The sequence below is a fragment of the Aulonocara sp. 'chitande type north' Nkhata Bay genome, linkage group LG18, assembly GCF_057382095.1.
Source record: "Aulonocara sp. 'chitande type north' Nkhata Bay isolate Kocher_YH1m ecotype deep benthic linkage group LG18, A_spYH_male_GT1.1, whole genome shotgun sequence".
In the NCBI taxonomy this organism is placed as follows: Eukaryota; Metazoa; Chordata; class Actinopteri; order Cichliformes; family Cichlidae; genus Aulonocara; species Aulonocara sp. 'chitande type north' Nkhata Bay.
This window is the reverse complement of record NC_141361.1, coordinates 8,678,452-8,695,474: the sequence shown is the minus strand read 5'-3', so window position 1 is coordinate 8,695,474 and position 17,023 is coordinate 8,678,452. Positions and strand designations below refer to the sequence as shown.

At 41.3% G+C, this 17,023-nt stretch overlaps 1 long non-coding RNA gene across 1 annotated transcript; it reads left to right on the top strand.

The window, feature by feature from the left end:
• The first annotated feature begins 4,991 nt into the window (after positions 1 to 4,991).
• LOC147307943 (uncharacterized) lies at positions 4,992 to 15,734 on the top strand. The gene is made up of 3 exons (XR_015126251.1): positions 4,992 to 5,083; positions 13,441 to 13,472; positions 15,614 to 15,734. It is a non-coding gene; the product is annotated as an uncharacterized LOC147307943 (long non-coding RNA).
• The last annotated feature ends 1,289 nt before the right edge of the window (positions 15,735 to 17,023 follow it).

The window sequence follows — 17,023 nt, the reverse complement described above, 5'->3', positions numbered from 1 at the left end:
CGGAGTACGTGCTCTCGCCGGCGGCCCTCCCACTCCAGCAGTGGGCGCCGGTCTCTTGCCAGCTGTCAGAGGAGCGACGGGCCTGTGAGAGCTAGCAGTGGGCTTGGGCTGGGGCTGGCGTCTGGGGATGATGTCGCGCAGAGCTTCCGTCTGCTTCTTCCTCAGATCGAATCTAGCCTGAATAGCTTCAAGTGAATGTCCGAATAACCCAGCCGCAGACACTGGTGCGTCCAGATACACAGCTCTGTCTCTATCAGGGACGTCGGAGAGGGTCAGCCACAGGTGCCTCTGCGCCACCACTGTCGAAGCCATCCCTCTGCCCAGGGAGAGCGCTGCACAGCGAGACGCACGGAGGATGTAATCCGTGGTGACTCTAACCTCGTTAAGAAGAGGTGACAGCGGGCTGTCCTCCGGAACCAGCGATCCAAGCTCTGCCAGGCACATTGCTTGGTACGTCTGGAGCATGGTGACGGAGCTCATGGCTCGAGCGGTGCCGGCCTGAGCCCGATAAATCTTCTCCAGCTGCGAGGCCGAGAATCTGCAGTGCTTGGACGGCAGAGTTGCGGGGCCACCGACACCATGGTTATGGGACGGGGCCAGATAAGCAGCCAGAGACGGCTCCATAGGGGGTGGGTTAGCTAAACCAGCTCCCTCGGCGCCGTCCAATTCCATGTACTGTCCATAGCCGGGCACAGTGACGCGGGTAGACAGAGGTTTGTCCCATGACGCTGTTAGCTCGCAGAGAAAGTCTGGGAACATGGGGAGGCAGTTTTTGGCCGTTGCGGGCTCCGGTGGAAGGAAAAAACCCGCAAACCGCGACGGCTTCCGAGCTGGTGGAGGAGAGGGCCAGTCCACCTGCAGCTTCTCAGCGGCACGGCGAAACAGGGAGAAAAGAGAGGTGTCATCGTGGCCGACCGGCGCAGCAGCGGCGGCATATTGGGTCGACAATGAGCTCTCCTGCTCATCCTCCGACAAACCATGGATGTCCAGGCCGATGTCCAGCACGTCATCGTCTTCCTGGGGAGCGCTGGCGGGCTTCAACCCAGGCTGAAGCCCGTCAGCGCTCCTGCATGGTTCCGGTCCGTCATCGGCTAACCCGTCAACGTATTCCATGTGGTCAGCCCAGCTAATCGCGGGGACATCGACCTGAAAATTTTCGTCTTCGGACTCGGACGAAGCCGGGGCTCCCGACTCGGAAAGAAGAGGGTCATGCCGTGCGACAGCCGAGCGTCCCAGCACTCTTTCCACAAACGTCACCCGTCTTTCCAGGGTCGAGCGTCGGAGCTGGCGACAAAACGCACAAGCTTCGGGCTCCGTCAACGCTCTCCTAGCGTGGACGATCCCCAGGCAGACAGGGCAGGCATCGTGCTGGTCGCTGTCGTGCAAAGAGAAACCACATCCCTGAGGACAGGGGCGAACAGAAGATTTCTGCTTTGCTCGCTTCGGTTTGGAGTCCATTCCCAAAATGCAAAGCGAAACGCTGCACAAGAAAAACTTGAAAATAGCGCTCCGCGGGCAGCCTACGCACCAGCTGGGCGGTGGAGGCTAACACCAACAGGGGCAGTTAAGCTAGGTTCAAGTTGGCAGACAACGGAGCTAACTAGCAGTAGCTAGCTAGCCCAACTCAGCAGAGGTGTTCTCAGCGAGGTGAAGAGCGTAAGAACTGAGGGATGACGGTGATGGCAGCGGCTATATGTGCGGGCGGGGCCTTGCGCGTGTCATCACACGTCATCTGCCGTAAAGGCGTGAATAAAGGTTTCTTCAGCCAGGACACGCGAGGGCGTGATATCCCATACTTATGTGTTGTACCGAGTGAATCGACTGAAAGGGAACTCACCTCAGAATGTTAGCATGTCTGAGCAGTATGCATCACGTGATAGAGCGGCTGTGGCATGTGGGACCTGTCGGTGCTCTGGATAGCATTTGGAGCTTCGCTAGCAACCCGGCATTTCATCTCCGACAAAGTTATCCCCGAGAGAAGTAAAGCAAGTGTGTAAGTCCATCTCTGAATGTTTGTAAAGCATTCCTGCGTTAAGCTTAACAAGCGACTGCCTCTTCTTGCTGCTACTTCAATCATGAAACTGCTTAACGATCAGCTGATCGGCTTTTCTGTCGTGAGTCCCTGTCTCTAGTTTGCTTTTGGCCCACTTTGCACCAGAAAGAGGAAACCAGCGGCTGAACAACAGCAGCACGTTTAAGCTTGATAAGCTGTTGTTAGAATTTATTTATTATTACTTTCTACTCGAGGATCTTTTTCTACGTAGCTGACGCTGGTAACTGTGCAGGGGCGGATCTAGCAAAGTTTAGCCAGGGGGGCCGATAGGGCATTAACAGGGAAAAGGGGGCACAAAGACATACTTTTCTTTCTTATTCTCATTTAAAATGTCAAGCTTTTAATAAATAATTATCTGACACCCAAAGTTTTAATTTGATGCAAAATGAATAGAAGTCCATTACTGTATATAGTAACTATTAAGTCTAATATATATACCCTAGTAAGCTATAGTACTTTTTCCTTTGGGAAGGTACCATCTGTGCAGTCTGCAATTTTGTTGAAGAAAGATGTTGAATCTATTTAATATTTCTTGAAAAATAATTGATTTCTGTGCATTTTTTTCACACTGCATCAAATTAAGGTTGATTACGTCGATTAAGCATCATGAGGTGGAGCGTGAGGGGTGGTTCCCTATTTTTTATTTATTTATTTTTGTTGTTGCTGGGAGTTGGAACCCTATTAGTTAGGTTGCTTAATATTTATGCTAAGTACTCTTTAAAATACCAGAATAGGGAGGATGGTGTAGGTTTAAGTTTATTAGATTGATCAGTATTGCTGAACTATGAAACATTTTTTTTGCATACAGGTATAACAGAATAGCTTTAGTGTAGTTGTTGTTTTAAACTTGAGTATGAACTTATACAAAATGCAGCAAGATATTTAAAAAACAGTTTTGTTGATTAAAAAACACTATATCGGATTCATATCGGTATCGGCAGATATCCAAATTTATGATATCGGTATCGGTATCGGACATAAAAAAGTGGTATCGTGCCATCTCTAGTTTCTGTACAGTGCTTGGTATACAGTCCTTGCAGATGAATATTTTTCGGCAGCATTACTTGAATTTTAGACTGCCATTCTGTGCATATTTCCTTCAGTTGTTGTTTCTTTCCTCAGTTTCCTTGTTTTTGTCCTTTGCTTTGTTGTAAAATACTCGTAATTTAAAATTGTTCTCCTCAACGTTGTGGAGAACATGTTGCATTTCTTTCTGTGTCTCTTAAAGTTGTTTCTTGTCTGCTTTATGTAACATTTTTCTTGCAATGCTTCATCCTCTTTTTCTGTGTCTTGGAGTCTGCACTGTATTTCATTGTTCGTTGCCTCACGTTGTTCCTTCTCTTTCAGCATTTGTGTATTCTTTGTGTATTCTGACGTACTGTGGTCTGTCACTACCTCAATGAGAGACCACAGGCTGAAGGACATCACGTCTGACACTGTGGTCAGCAGCACAGGAGCACCACTGGTGACAGTGGCAGAGAAAAGGACACTAAAAAAACTGCTGGACATTATGAACAATGCTGGGCATCCTCTGCACACGGCCATTAACAACCAGAAGAGTCTGTTCAGTGACAGGTTGCTTCTCCCCAAGACAAGAACTAACAGACTTAAAAACTCCTTTGTCCCACACGCCATCAGACTGTTTAACTCCCCTCTGGAGGGGAGAGGGAGGGGAAACAGGAGGACAAAGGAGGGAGGAACAACTAAGCTGTAGTGCCTCTTCACTTCACTGTGCAATACTTTTGTTAATAGTCAGTGGTGCAATAGACCTCAATACTTGAAATGTGCAATTCACTTGTATTTTTATTTTTATTCCTATTTATTCTATTTATCCCCTTCGTATATTTTATTTATATATGTCTCTGTATTTATATGTGTGTGTGTGTGTGTATATATAATATTCTGTAACTCTGTAACTTCTGTCGGTGCTGTGCTTTTGGAAACCGAATTTCCAAGAGGAACCCACCCGAGGGATTAATAAAGTTTTATCTTATCTTATCTCTTCTTCTCAGCGCTTCATAAAACATTACACTTAAGCCTTAATTTTTCTTCTCCATATGCTGGAGCTTGCACTGCATCGCTTGATATTTTTCTTGGAGTTTGCACTGCAATTCTGTGTTTGTTGCCTCCTGCTCTTCTTTCTCTTTTAACACGTGTGTATTTCTTTGGAGGGGTTCATCAAACATCACTTGCAGGCCTTCATTTTTTTTCTTCTCAATGTCATAGAGCTTGCTCTGCATCTCTTGGTGTGTTGCCTTCATGTTTTTGAACTTGCACTGTATATCTCTGTACTTCTCCTCTACTTGAGTTTTCTCCTCTTGCATTTCTTTAACCCGGTTGTCCATGTGTTGTTGGGGAAAAAAAAGTTCATCTAACATTTGCTTCTATTTGAGTTGGTCAAAAATATTAAGTTGAACTAACTTTAACTATTTTGCACATTAAGGACCTGCTACTTAAAAATATCATTTAATTTTATGTATTTTTAAAAAACTTATATTGCAGTCATTTTTGGAAGGTTTTGATAACGTACATAAATGATATGTCTTTAGTCTGAGATAATTACTGGACTGATTTAGATTCTGAGAAAAGAGTGAAGTAAAAGTAAAATGTCCTCACATGTTGCTCACATGTTCTTGCATTTACACTGGATTTTTTTAATGTATTTTTTGTTTGTTTGTTGTGGGGTTTTTTTTTTGGTTGCTTTTATTTCATTTTGAAACAACACATAAAAAATTTTAAATTAAAAAAAAACATTTGTTATTTATATATTCATATGAATTTAGGAGTTTATTGGGGCATTTAGAAAAATGTGTATGAACTGCAAGCCTTAAAAAGAGTCAGCTGCTTTTATTATTTTGAAGATCCCTTAGTGAGGTAATTTCCTGTTTAATATGGAGCTCCGCCCACTTGTCTGCAGTAGCTTTTGAAATGTGAGAAGGTGGGATTGAAGACTCATTAAAAGGCCAGAGACACCAGCCATTAGGTGGCTCTGCATTCATCACTGTTGACCATTAACAGCATTGTGTCACAGTAAGTATTCTGCTTTTCTTTAGATTTCTGTTTTCCAAGACATTTTAATACCATTTCAGCAAAGCAATTCTCACACAGTGGTACCGTTAGCTAACAGCTAATGAGCTAACACAGTCATTTGACAAAGTTAGCTGACTGAGTCCCCCACAGTAGCTGTTTTTTAAACTGTAGACCTTGTTTTTACAAGATTTTTGAATTTTTCCTTTTTTGTTTTGATACAATATTCTGTATTGTCATCAACCTTTTCCAAGCCAAGATCACTTTACACATTTAGATGAAGGCCAGAATCTACCAATTGAAATTCTAACAAATAAAATTTTACAAATGCATACATACTGAAAAATATTGCGTCTTTTGTCAACAAACGGTCAGCCTCTCTTACATTCTCTGCCAGTCTTTTTAAATTTGGGAAGTGTGACAGTCTCCCCTTTCTCAGCTGTATGGTCCACAGACCCATCTTGGCTTTGAATGCTTTGAGAGTGTTTATCATATCTGCCAAATCTTTGTCTTTGCCTTGCAGCTCAGAGCTCGTTTAATTTAGTCATCAAGTCTTTGAGAAAGCCCAAATCAAGAAGCCGTGCATCAGTTCTTCATGATTTTTATTTCTTGCTTCCCAAAATGCTTGAATCTGTGGGAGGAGTTCAACATATCACTGTAGCACTTCACCGCAACTTTATCAGCCTCAACATGCAAGAGCAAGTCCTCATGTTCAGTGCCCACCTCGTCCAAGAAGGATTTGTGAACAGTCTCTGCTGCTTTCCTTTTGGAGTTAACGATTTTTACAACAAGCAATATGAGGAAAAACCTGCAACTTCACTAGTGAATGGATGCTGTTGTATCACACAGTGATAACTTTGGAAATCTGGAAACTCTGGGTCTTTGCGGCATAAAGCTATAAAACCGGAATGTGTGCCTTGCATCACTGATCCGCTTTGCTTATTATAAATTGTTGATGACCTCACCGTCTGTGTTGCTGACTGAACTTAAGCACAAGTAGCTTATTTAATGCCGGAAACTTTCAGCGAATTGTCCTACAGACTCTACAGCCAAAAAACTTTCATTAGTAAGAAAATGAATGCAAAGTTATCTGTCTCCACTGGTTTCATGTAAATGATTACTTTGTGAGCTAAGGGTCTGTAAAGAGGTGGATCTTATCATACCACAATTTCTATTCCACCCTTTCTGAAATTGTCTCACTCTGCTGATGATGTATGCTGGGTCCATCTACAGTAACTTTACTTCTAGAGCACTTTATCAAAAAGCTCTCAGCCTGCCTCCTCCTTAGGTAGCCCCCTGGCTGTGTTCATACTACAGTATAGTTCTGCTGATTCTATATGGGTATCAGTATATGCTGAGCACAACAGGCTTGTAGTAGAGGGCCCCCAACTCCCCACAGCAGGGAGCAGATGCAACTACAGTAAGTCCAGAGGGGAAAACATAAATCAGTTACCACCTTGCACTGCAAGCTTTTTACAGTTCTGTACGTTTTTTGTTTTTTTTCTAAGGTGGTTTGGGTGCAACCTCACGAAAGCTGAGCCAGCGAGCTTTTATCATGTTGGTTTGTAAAGTGTGAACATATATTTGTTTTGTTTTGGGGGTTTTTGTTTTCTTGTGTGACAGGATGAACCTGTGTGAACTCAAATCTAGATTTGTCCAATTTCTGTGTGTTACCCAGTGGTTCTCAAACTGTAGAGGTTAAAACCATTGAAGGGAAAGAAACAGCTTGTTTTGCCTTTTGAAGTGGTGCGTAGTAGAAAACTTTGACAACCTAAGCTGTCCCTCTGGGACATTTAAACTCTCTTTTGTGTCATTTTTACAAAAGCCACTCAGGTCTTCACAAAAAGTAGAAGTGCATTCTTAAGTGCAAAGCAACATGATTTGAGGGCTCTGAGATTTTTGTCTGTCTGGGTATAGGACATCGTGAAGCTCTGGAAACGAGGCCCTTTCAGGTGGTTATAAATTCTGTTGCTCCGGTGGATGCTGCAGTCATTCAGCTGGTTTGACAAAGGGGATGGCAACCTCTTTCCTTATTAACTACTATCTTTTGTGTCAGTTTTTCTTCTTATCCATCCATTTTTCTGTAGTGCTTATCATATTTGGAGCTGGAGTTTGTCCCAGCAGTCAGATGGCAAAATGCAGAGTATTCCCTGGACAGGCCCCAATCCATCACAAAAGATAACTTGCAGAAACCCCCAGGGATGGAAGTCAGTTCCTCAAGTTAATGCTAAAAGACTTCCATCTAAAAATGTCCAAATACTTTAGGTCTGACTTCTTTAAAGCCTGCTACAAATAAGGTTTTTGTGGCTAATCTAATTTTTACACCACTTCCACTTTCCCACGCTGTCAAGCTTATTGCATCGTCACTGGTCTAGTCTAATCATCTTTCTTCCCGCCTTTTTCCGGCCAATCAGCCTCCACTCTGTGTACTTTAAAGGGGTGTCCAAATTCATGGGCTGCATCCTCCTGAGGCCGTGATTATGTCACAGCGCCGCGACGAAGGCTGTCCAAATTAGTAAACTCCTCCGAATGCAACCGACAAATGCGTCCTCCTTTTCCCCGAATTTGAAGGATGGGTCGGGTGTGTCCTTCGTGGCCCACCATATCCCAGAATTCATAGCGCGGCCCAGCCAATTCCAGTTTTCAACAATGGCGGCTGTTAGTTTTTAATATTACTCTTATTACTCTTTCTGGGTCACAAAATAAATTTTTAACATATTTTCAGGCGAGAATGTAGCTATGTAAACTTCAAGTATCTGCTCGGTTTATCAAGATATCATATTTGCAAAAGTGTTCTGACGTTTTCAGAGACGTCTGTTATCCACCAGCTCGATAGCTAGTCAGGAGCTTGAGGGTCACTAGAGATGCCGAGAATATCAAACTCCCAGCACATCATTTTCAGATCACCGCAGTCTTTCACTACTCAGGTTAAACGTAATATATAAGTCACTTAGATAACCTAAAAATGTTATTGTTTGGCTTTTTCAGTGTTTTATTTGTTCGTGAGTAAATCGGTTTGGCTGAGATTAAAGTTATTAGAATAGATTCGATAAAATGAAACTTTATTAATCCCCCGGGTGGGTTCCTCCTTGGTTTTCACACATCTGAATAAACGTCAGACAGAAAACTGATTAAACAGAAGTGTGAGATGGTCGAGAATTTACACCAGTGTCCTGTTATATTTTAGATAGCAAGGAGCAGGCAGCTGAGTTTATTAAACTGCACCGAGACAGCAGCGCAGATTCCAGGGTGTCTTGTCCTAATCTCTATCACTGCTGGACCTTCAGGTCAAGGTGACCAGGTTTTGAACTCTTGCAAGATTTTTAGTAGATGCATCTATGGTATGGATTTCAGAATCCTATGTCATCTTGTTCCCGAGTTATTGCATTCCAAGCCACCTGCACACCCGGTGAGGCGATAACAATGCCACATCAGGCTTTTGCAGTTAAGGGATGAAAGCTAAACTGAAACTAGAAAAAGTTGCCGTGGAATCTGAAAACAGCAGAAGAAGGAGAACTATCTGCTGAAAACACTGTGTAGAAGCTGAACTATTTGCTGAAAACTTCTGTATTTGAAAGGGTACATTGAATAGTGTCAATAAAGCAGAGTACATGCAAGCAGGGAAGATGTGCAGCAAACGCCGCAGGTAGGATTCAAACCTTTGCCACCAGGTCTTACGGCTGCTGCTCATCCCACTGAGCCAAAACCAGTTCTGGTCTCAAGCAAACATATGATGAGAGAAAAAATGTACACTGTGCAGAAGAAGCTAAATTGTGCTGAAAAGAGGTGAAGAAGAAGAACCTTGTGCTGAAAAGAGGTGAAGAAACTGAAATTTGTGCTGAAAGGAGGTGAAGAAGCTGAAAATTCTGCTGAAAAGAGTTGAAAATCTGAATTGTCTGCTGAAAAGAGCTGAAGAATCTGGAATTTGCGCTGAAAAAAGGTGAAAAAACTGAAAATTCTGCTGAAAAGAGGTGAAGAAGGTGAAATTTGTGTTGAAAAGAGTTAAAGAATTTAAACTGCTAACTGAAAAAAAAATTGCCATAAGTGGGATTTTAACCTGACCCTCCTACTCTGAGAACGGCTGCTCATCTCACTGAGCTAAAACATGGCCCAGCCTGCAAGCTAAACTGGTGATCACACTGATAATGTGGTCCCATTCAGCAAAATGGGCCAAAAAAATGGCATAAAAAGCTTAAAAAGATCAGAACAGTTTAAAATTTGAATGGGGGAAATCGGCTGACAAGGAAATCCACTCTGGAAACTAACTGAAACTAAGCTGAATTAAAAACAAAAAGTGAAAACGAAAGCTAATGAGAAAATTTAAACTATAATAACTCTTCTTTGCACCCTGAAAAAGAACACAAACTGATAAAGCTTGTGCTCTAACCTCTGCAGGTTTTTTTTTTTTTTGTTTGTTTGTTTTTTATAGCTCTCCAGGCATCTTGGAGGTAATCTGTGGCAGACAGAAAGTCTGCTTTCTTTACAGTTCATGGATGCAGCTCATTAACTAAGCTTGTCAGTGTTACCTGATAACTTGGCAATCCACCCTCTTCCCTAAATATCTAAATATATTAAAAAAGCTTGTGCATATATGCTAAAACAATGCTTTGACTCTAGAATTTTTAGCCCAGAACCAATGGATGATGTCAACTTCATCTTTTTGTTATTCTGACTGACAGATAACTGGTGAGCCTGTTGTCTTCACGCCATGTTCAGCAGCCCAGAGTCAGGGTAATTGAGCTATCTGGATAAAGCTTTTCTTCAACTCTGCACTTACATGCAACACAGACGCTGAGTAAGAGCTGTACATTGGCAGCTGTATGAGAAGAGTAAACGTATCTACCGTTCAATAACTTCAAATTACAACAAAAATACAATCCAAGTAAATCCACATTAAACCCCAGTGCATAAGTAATTTATGAACTACATGATTAATTTCCGCACTATAATTGAGCTGATGATCTGGGCTCAGACAAATTTCCTCCCAAAAACATTTTTAATGAAGGAGGCAAATTGAAATGCTATTTTCAGGTTTAATGAAACCCCTTCTCCTCCGTTCCTTAATTAATCCATTAATGCACAAAAATAGAGAAGCTCTGGTGGAATCAATTTACACTCAGCTGACTGACATGTTGATTAATATCTTGTCAGCTGTCTTCATGTTAAAGCTTTACTTTTTTTTGAAATTCTCTGAAATTTGTGAGAGTGCGTGTATCTCCGATCATTTTCCTGTTCTATTTTCTGCCACTGCACATTGTTCTGATGCTGCAGTTAAACCTCCTTCACGCCGTCACCGGATCATCAATACCCATGTACCATCTCAGTTTTCTGCTGCTTTTAGCAACTCTGAGCTCTCCACGGTGGACTGGATTGATTCCTTGTGTGCAGAAGATTTAACTGATCTTTTCAACTCAACATGTACTTCTATTTTGGACCTCATCGCTCCCCTAAAAACACTCCGTCCCAAAGCTCACGCTGAACCCTGGATTACAGACTCTGTTCGTGCTCTCAGGCGCACCTGTAGGTGTGCTGAGAGAAAATGGAAAAAGGACAAGCTGCACATTTCTTTTAATATCCTCAGAGACTCTCTTTCAACCTATCAGAAAGCCGTTAAAGAGGCTAAGTCCTCCTACATATCAAACCTGGTTAGCAGTAGTGTCCATAAACCTCAGACTCTGTTTCGTGTTTTAAATTCCATTGTAAATCCTTACACATCCACCAGCCTCACACCTTCTGCCACCCTCTGTAATGACTTTCTAAAGTTCTTTGTAAACAAGATTTCCTCCCTGCAGTCTGTCATTCCATCTTCACCTTCCAATCCCTGTGTTTTGTCTTTGTGCCATTCTGCCTTTAATCAGTTCGAACCAATCTCTCTCTCTCTCAGCTGCATGAAATAGTCTGCAAGGTTAAGACTACCAACTGTTCCACCGATGCTATCCCCTCTCGGCTTCTGAAGCAGGTTCTGGACTCAGTCGGACCTTTCCTTCTGGTCCTGATCAATGCCTGCCTCAGTTCTGGTTGTTTTCCAACACCCTTCAAGCACGCTGTTGTTCAACCTCTCCTTAAAAAGCCTAATCTAGATCCATCCCTACTCTCTAACTATAGGCCCATTTCCAACCTCCCTTTTCTGGTCTAAAGTACTGGAACGAGCCGCCCTCACGCAGCTCCAGCTATTTCTTGACAATAACAATCTCTATGAGAAGTTCCAGTCTGGTTTTAGAGCTCGGCATAGCACAGAAACCGCCCTTCTGAGAGTTTTTAATGATTTGCTTTTAACTGTTGACTCTGGTTGTGCTGCTGTCTTAGTAACCCTGGACCTGACAGCAGCCTTCGACACTGTTGATCACAACATACTGCTATCCCGCCTTCAACATTGTGTCGGTTTAAAAGGCACTGTCTTAAAGTTTTTCCAGTCCTATTTGAATAATAGGAGTTTTTCTGTTCACCTTGGTGAACTGTCATCTCCCAGAGCTCCTTTAACCTGTGGCATACCTCAGGGGTCCATACTAGGCCCCCCTGTTGTTTATTCTGTACTTGCTCCCTCTGGGCGATGTGCTCCGTAAACATAATGTGTCCTTCCACATCTTTGCCGATGATGATCTACCTCCCTCTGAGGTTGAACTGCAATGTTTCTTTGCAGCCGCTACTCTCCTGCTTGTCTGACATTAAGACTTGGATGACTCTTAACTTCTTACACCTTAATGAAAGCAAAACTGAAGTCATTGTGTTTGGGCTTCCTAAAGATCCCAACTTCTCTCTTGACTTTTTGGGACCCCTAACCTCCGATTGCACTTCTTCCATTAAGAGTCTTGGTGTTATTTTTGACAATGCTTTTAAACTTGATAAACAAATCAGCTCTGTAGTTAAGGGATCTTTTTATCATTTGCGGATTTTAGCCAAAGTCAAGTCTTACCTTTGCAGGAACGATCTAGAAAGAGTGGTCCATGCTTTATTACTTCACGGCTAGACTACTGCAATTCCCTCTATGCTGGCCTAGATCGTTCCTGTCTACATCGCCTTCAACTGGTGCAGAACGCTGCCGCTCGCCTGTTGACCGGTTCAAAAAAAAGAGACCACATCACTCCGGTTCTCTGCTCTCTCCACTGGCTCCCAGTTGCCTTTAGGATTGATTTTAAAATCTTATTGCTGGCTTTTAAGGTTTTAAATGGCACTGCACCTTCTTACCTGTCAGAACTCCTTAGAACTTATCGCCCCAGGAGATCTTTGAGGTCAGCCGACCTGATGCTTTTAGATGTTCCCAGGTATAAATTAAAGACAAAGGGAGAGAGGGCGTTTGCTGTGGCTGCACCCAGACTGTGGAACAGTTTACCTCCTCACGTCAGACTCTCCAAAAGCCTAGAAACTTTTAAAACCGCTCTTAAAACTCACCTCTTTTCATTGGCTTTTAGAAAGGTTTAATTTATTTGTTTTATATATTTTTATTTTATTTTTATCAGCGAGGTGTTATTACGAAATTGTGTTCTATTGTATTTTTATCTGTATTTACTGTACAGCACTTTGGTCAGCCTTGGTTGTTTTTAAATGTGCTCTATAAATAAACTTGACTTGACTTGACTTGACTATCGGGCAGCTTGGACATCCATATTCAAATAGTTGAACATCAAGAATTATATATATATAGAATTAGCAATGGTGTATTTTCATCCAGAAGCAAATCCTTGTGTTCCATTTAACTCTACTCTTGAACAATGGATTAGCCGCGAGGATCATCCTACTGTACTAAATGGGTTTTGATTAAGCATCATTGCTTCATTGGATGCAGTAGTAATAGAACATCCCTTTAACTGTCTGGGTTTTGGTTGGCTCCTGCTATTTCTTTGCCTTCTTTTACTCTCTCCCTTTCTCTTTGCTCTCTGGTGGAGTTTGGGAATAGTTCTGATATATCCTGTTACATCTGCTTACTCATTATCCAAAGACTTAAACAGCCATCTGAAATCTTCAATCTTTGCCAGGTTGTTGTAGTAACTTGTGATTTACTTACCTGGGAGGTTCTAATTATGTGACCTCATCTTCTTTCCTAGTTTTCTTCCTGATCCATGCTTTGACTTAACCAAGAGTAAACCAGTAAAATCAAGAAATCTCCAGCAGGTTCATCGGTAAAGCAAGGACCTACCTAAAAAGTAAAGCTAGCTGTGTGCATCCAGTAAAAATCTGAAGGAATAATTCTGTCTAAATACTCTCGTGAAAGCATCCTCCATGCTGGCAGTTTTCCACTGCTCAGTCCTTGTGCTGCAACACTTACTCGAATCATTCTTTGACTATAATAATTTTATAAATATCACAGCATTATAGTGATACTGATTATAGTGAGTGATTATGCACTCTGCTTTTGTCCCCAGCATTCGGTAAAGATTTTGGTGCTGTCTTCATGGTAAGTAGTAAACATGTATTTGAAATAAATGCAAAGGTGGTAAGAGTTAAGGATATTGAAGTCCTCTTTCAATATAACAAATGTGTATACCAAAAGGATCGCCAGTTTAAAGAAAAACCAGCATAGGCCACAATGTGTCACTAGCACAGCTTCTGTGTCCTTTGGCCCTGATTTTGTGTTTGAACTCTACTGGAGGGATGAAAACAACTTTTAAAAGATTTTTACTCATTTGGTGCTTTGGTGGTGGAAGAGCTGTTGAACCCATCAAAGTCTCCCACAGTGGTTAACCAATCTCGATCTGGTGCACAGATTAGTTATTTTAAGGATTTTCATGCTGAAATGATTATTTAGTCAGCCTGCGTTCACTTCGAATGGGATCTGTCATTGTTTTACTCTTTAAAATCAGCGTTAGCCACAAAAAGCCACATGTTCATTGGGCTCTCATAGAGAGGGCAACAAAATAAGAAGTTTGATGTAAGCATGTCATAGACTTATTTCTTTTTCAGCTGTTATGCTGATGTTTAATTGTCTGAGCTTTGCAACAGTAGAGCTGTTGTGTAATCCAGCAGCAAGCGTGTTAATTCCTGGGAGAGATGAGCTGCAGTGAACCGGCCAACAGCTCAGACGTCTGGCGCTTCGAGGAGGCTGCTGCCGGTCTGATCAGCTTTGTTCCAAAACAATCGAAACCTGAAATGCCCTGAAAGGGAGACCAACAGGATTAGAGAAGTTGCTGTCTGTTGTTGTCTTAACACCAGTGTTTCAGAGATAAAACATAAAATTATTCAGAGTTTGCTTTTAATGCTGTTTTCTTCTCTGCCCTGGTTTTATACTGTAAATCCAGGCTTAGTCTATGAAACACCTTGAGGCTATTTTTAATGTTAGTAAATCAAGGATGTTGTCTTAATACAGTTTCATATATATATATATATATATATATATATATATATATATATATATATATATATATATCCCCTCAGACAGGAGTCACTGCAATCATTTGCATCTGTATGTATTATTGTAGGGTCTACCTTACAAGCGCTTTGAGGCGAGTTGTTGTGATTTGGTGCTGTATAAATAAAATTGAATTGAATTGAATCAGGCAGTGTGAGCCAGAGCAGAAGGGGTTCAAGACCCCTACAGTGGTGCAGAAGAAAATCTTTTAAGCTGACTAAATATCTCCTGCTCACCTACTTTATTTTGATTGAAACTTTTTTTCTGAGCCCCAGTCATGTTTGTTGGTGTTACTATATTTTTTTTCTTCACTGACAAATTTGATGTTTTATTAAATAATTAAATATTTTTCTCCAAGAGTGAGATGAGAACAAAAAAGCACCTGGACACAGATTAGTATAATTTTCATCTGGGTTTCAAGTGAAATCGTGTTACATAATTCAAACCTAAGCTATCAGTTCTAGATTTCGTGTCCTGTTGATTTTGACAGTGGCACTGACTTAAAGTGCATGCATTGTAAGAGTTTCTGATATGCAAAATGCTCCAGGTTGCAAGATTTCAGCAATGCAGAAATAGCTTGCACGTGCTGACAAATGCCCTTGTTTTAATTTTACAAAGAAGGCAAAGGGGCCTGTTTTCTAAAATGCAGAAAGTTGCCAGGAAACTCATTTTAAGCAGCCATTGATTTTGTAACACTCAGTGCTTTTTATAAGATATTATCAGATTTCACTGGTGCTGCTACTGGTACTAAATGTATTCTCAGACATCTACAATAGTAGATTTGAACTTCTTTTTCCCCTGCAAAATACAAATTAATTGGCTTGGTGGTTAAGATAAATGTTTGTGTTGCAGGGGACCTTCGCTGCATGTCACCCTGTCAGATTCATAGAAGGCTACCTTATAGTTCCAGAATATAAAAAAATGGACCTGGAAAGAAACAAAATTTTAATATTAACTTCAAATCATGTAGTGCATTCTTATTATGGTCTCTTTTTTTAATACAAAGTAAGTGGATTTTAGTAATAAGTGCAAATGGATAATGCAGCAGCCTTAAACTATATCAGATACACAAAGCATGAGTCTTACAATACTAAGTATACTTTCCCTGGACCTGTAGTGATAAAGACATATAGCTGCAGACAGACTAAAGACTGTCAGATCAACAAACCCTCATTACTCTCCTCTAAAAGATCTGATGAAATGCAGCTAACCTGCAGTCCACCCAGCAAAGGCAGGAAAAACCTCTCTGGTGAAACCTGCCACCGCCCTCATCGGACTGCCAGCCTGAAGGCATTTCTCACCACCTGTCAGGTAAGGATTAAACAAAGCAGAACTATCGACACCTGAGGCTCTCTAACGCTCGCTAACAATTCACCTTCTTACACAAAACCCCAAGAAAAACAGACAAGTCTGGATCTAGTTAGCAGTGAACATCGTACACTTTTTTCTTTTTTTTAATCATTAAGTCTTGGTGAACTTCATTAAATCCAGACAGCAGAGATAATTAAATGGATACTTGTCTAGTTGGTGTTTATGCCCCTGATTAATATTATATATTCTTAAATTTAATCTTCTCATTGGGACTTGATTGATCACAGATTGTTACGAGGACAGCAGGATGATGTGAAGGTGATCTGAGTGATACTTGTTTGTTAACTTTGTCCCAGATGAAGTTTATTTCATCACGTCAGTCTAACTACTTTGTGTAGAAACATTTTGTCAGCGGCTAATTACGACTTCCTCTTTGCTGTGTAGTTTTAATTATGTCTGGCATATGTTGTTGAAGTTGGCAAAGGTGAAATGACATTTTAATGACTTTTGTTCAAATGTTGCTGCAGTTCGGTGCTTTTAGAAAGGTTACATGACTCGACTCAAAGGTTTGTGCTGCTTAGAAGCCCAAAAGGAAAGCAGATAAGGAAAACAGAAATTCTGACTCTGTTATCACATAACAGAGCCTCTTCTTACTAAAGGGTGACCTGACTACTTTTGTACATCATATCTACATAGTAGACACAAACTTTCTTTTTGTATAGAACAGTCAAAGTACATTTTCTTCACCTCCTTCCAGGTAACTTTTAACCTTAAACCTTACTGATGTACCCACTCAATACAGACTCTGAACAATATTGAGCTGCAGAGCATTACAAAGTCACAAAAGTTTGTCTTGAATCTTCCAAATACTTCAAGAAATCTGTCAATTGGTCCTTTTTTTTTTTGACTTAGCCAATGTATTGCTCGGGACAAGAGTAAGTGTAGTGCTCAGTCAAAGTGTTTCCCGTGACTGCTGTGCACTACCTGCTCAATGCTGGGTTTGGGGAAAAGGGTGCACAGTCTTTGTAAGGATCATAACTGACATTATTTGTATTTCAGTGCTACAACTGTAGTCTACCGAAACCCAATTCAGATACTAAAATAAAGTTGTAACCCTGAAACAGATCTGGGAGGGAAAAAAATGTGGATTTGAAAAAATATATGAGGGCTGGACAAAACGTTCTGCAAGCTTTAAATCAATTATCGTGGCTGTAAAAAGCAGATTCTCAGTGTTGTTTCGAGGAGTTTAAAAAAAAAAAAAAATTTGCACAAAGCCTTTAGGAATAACA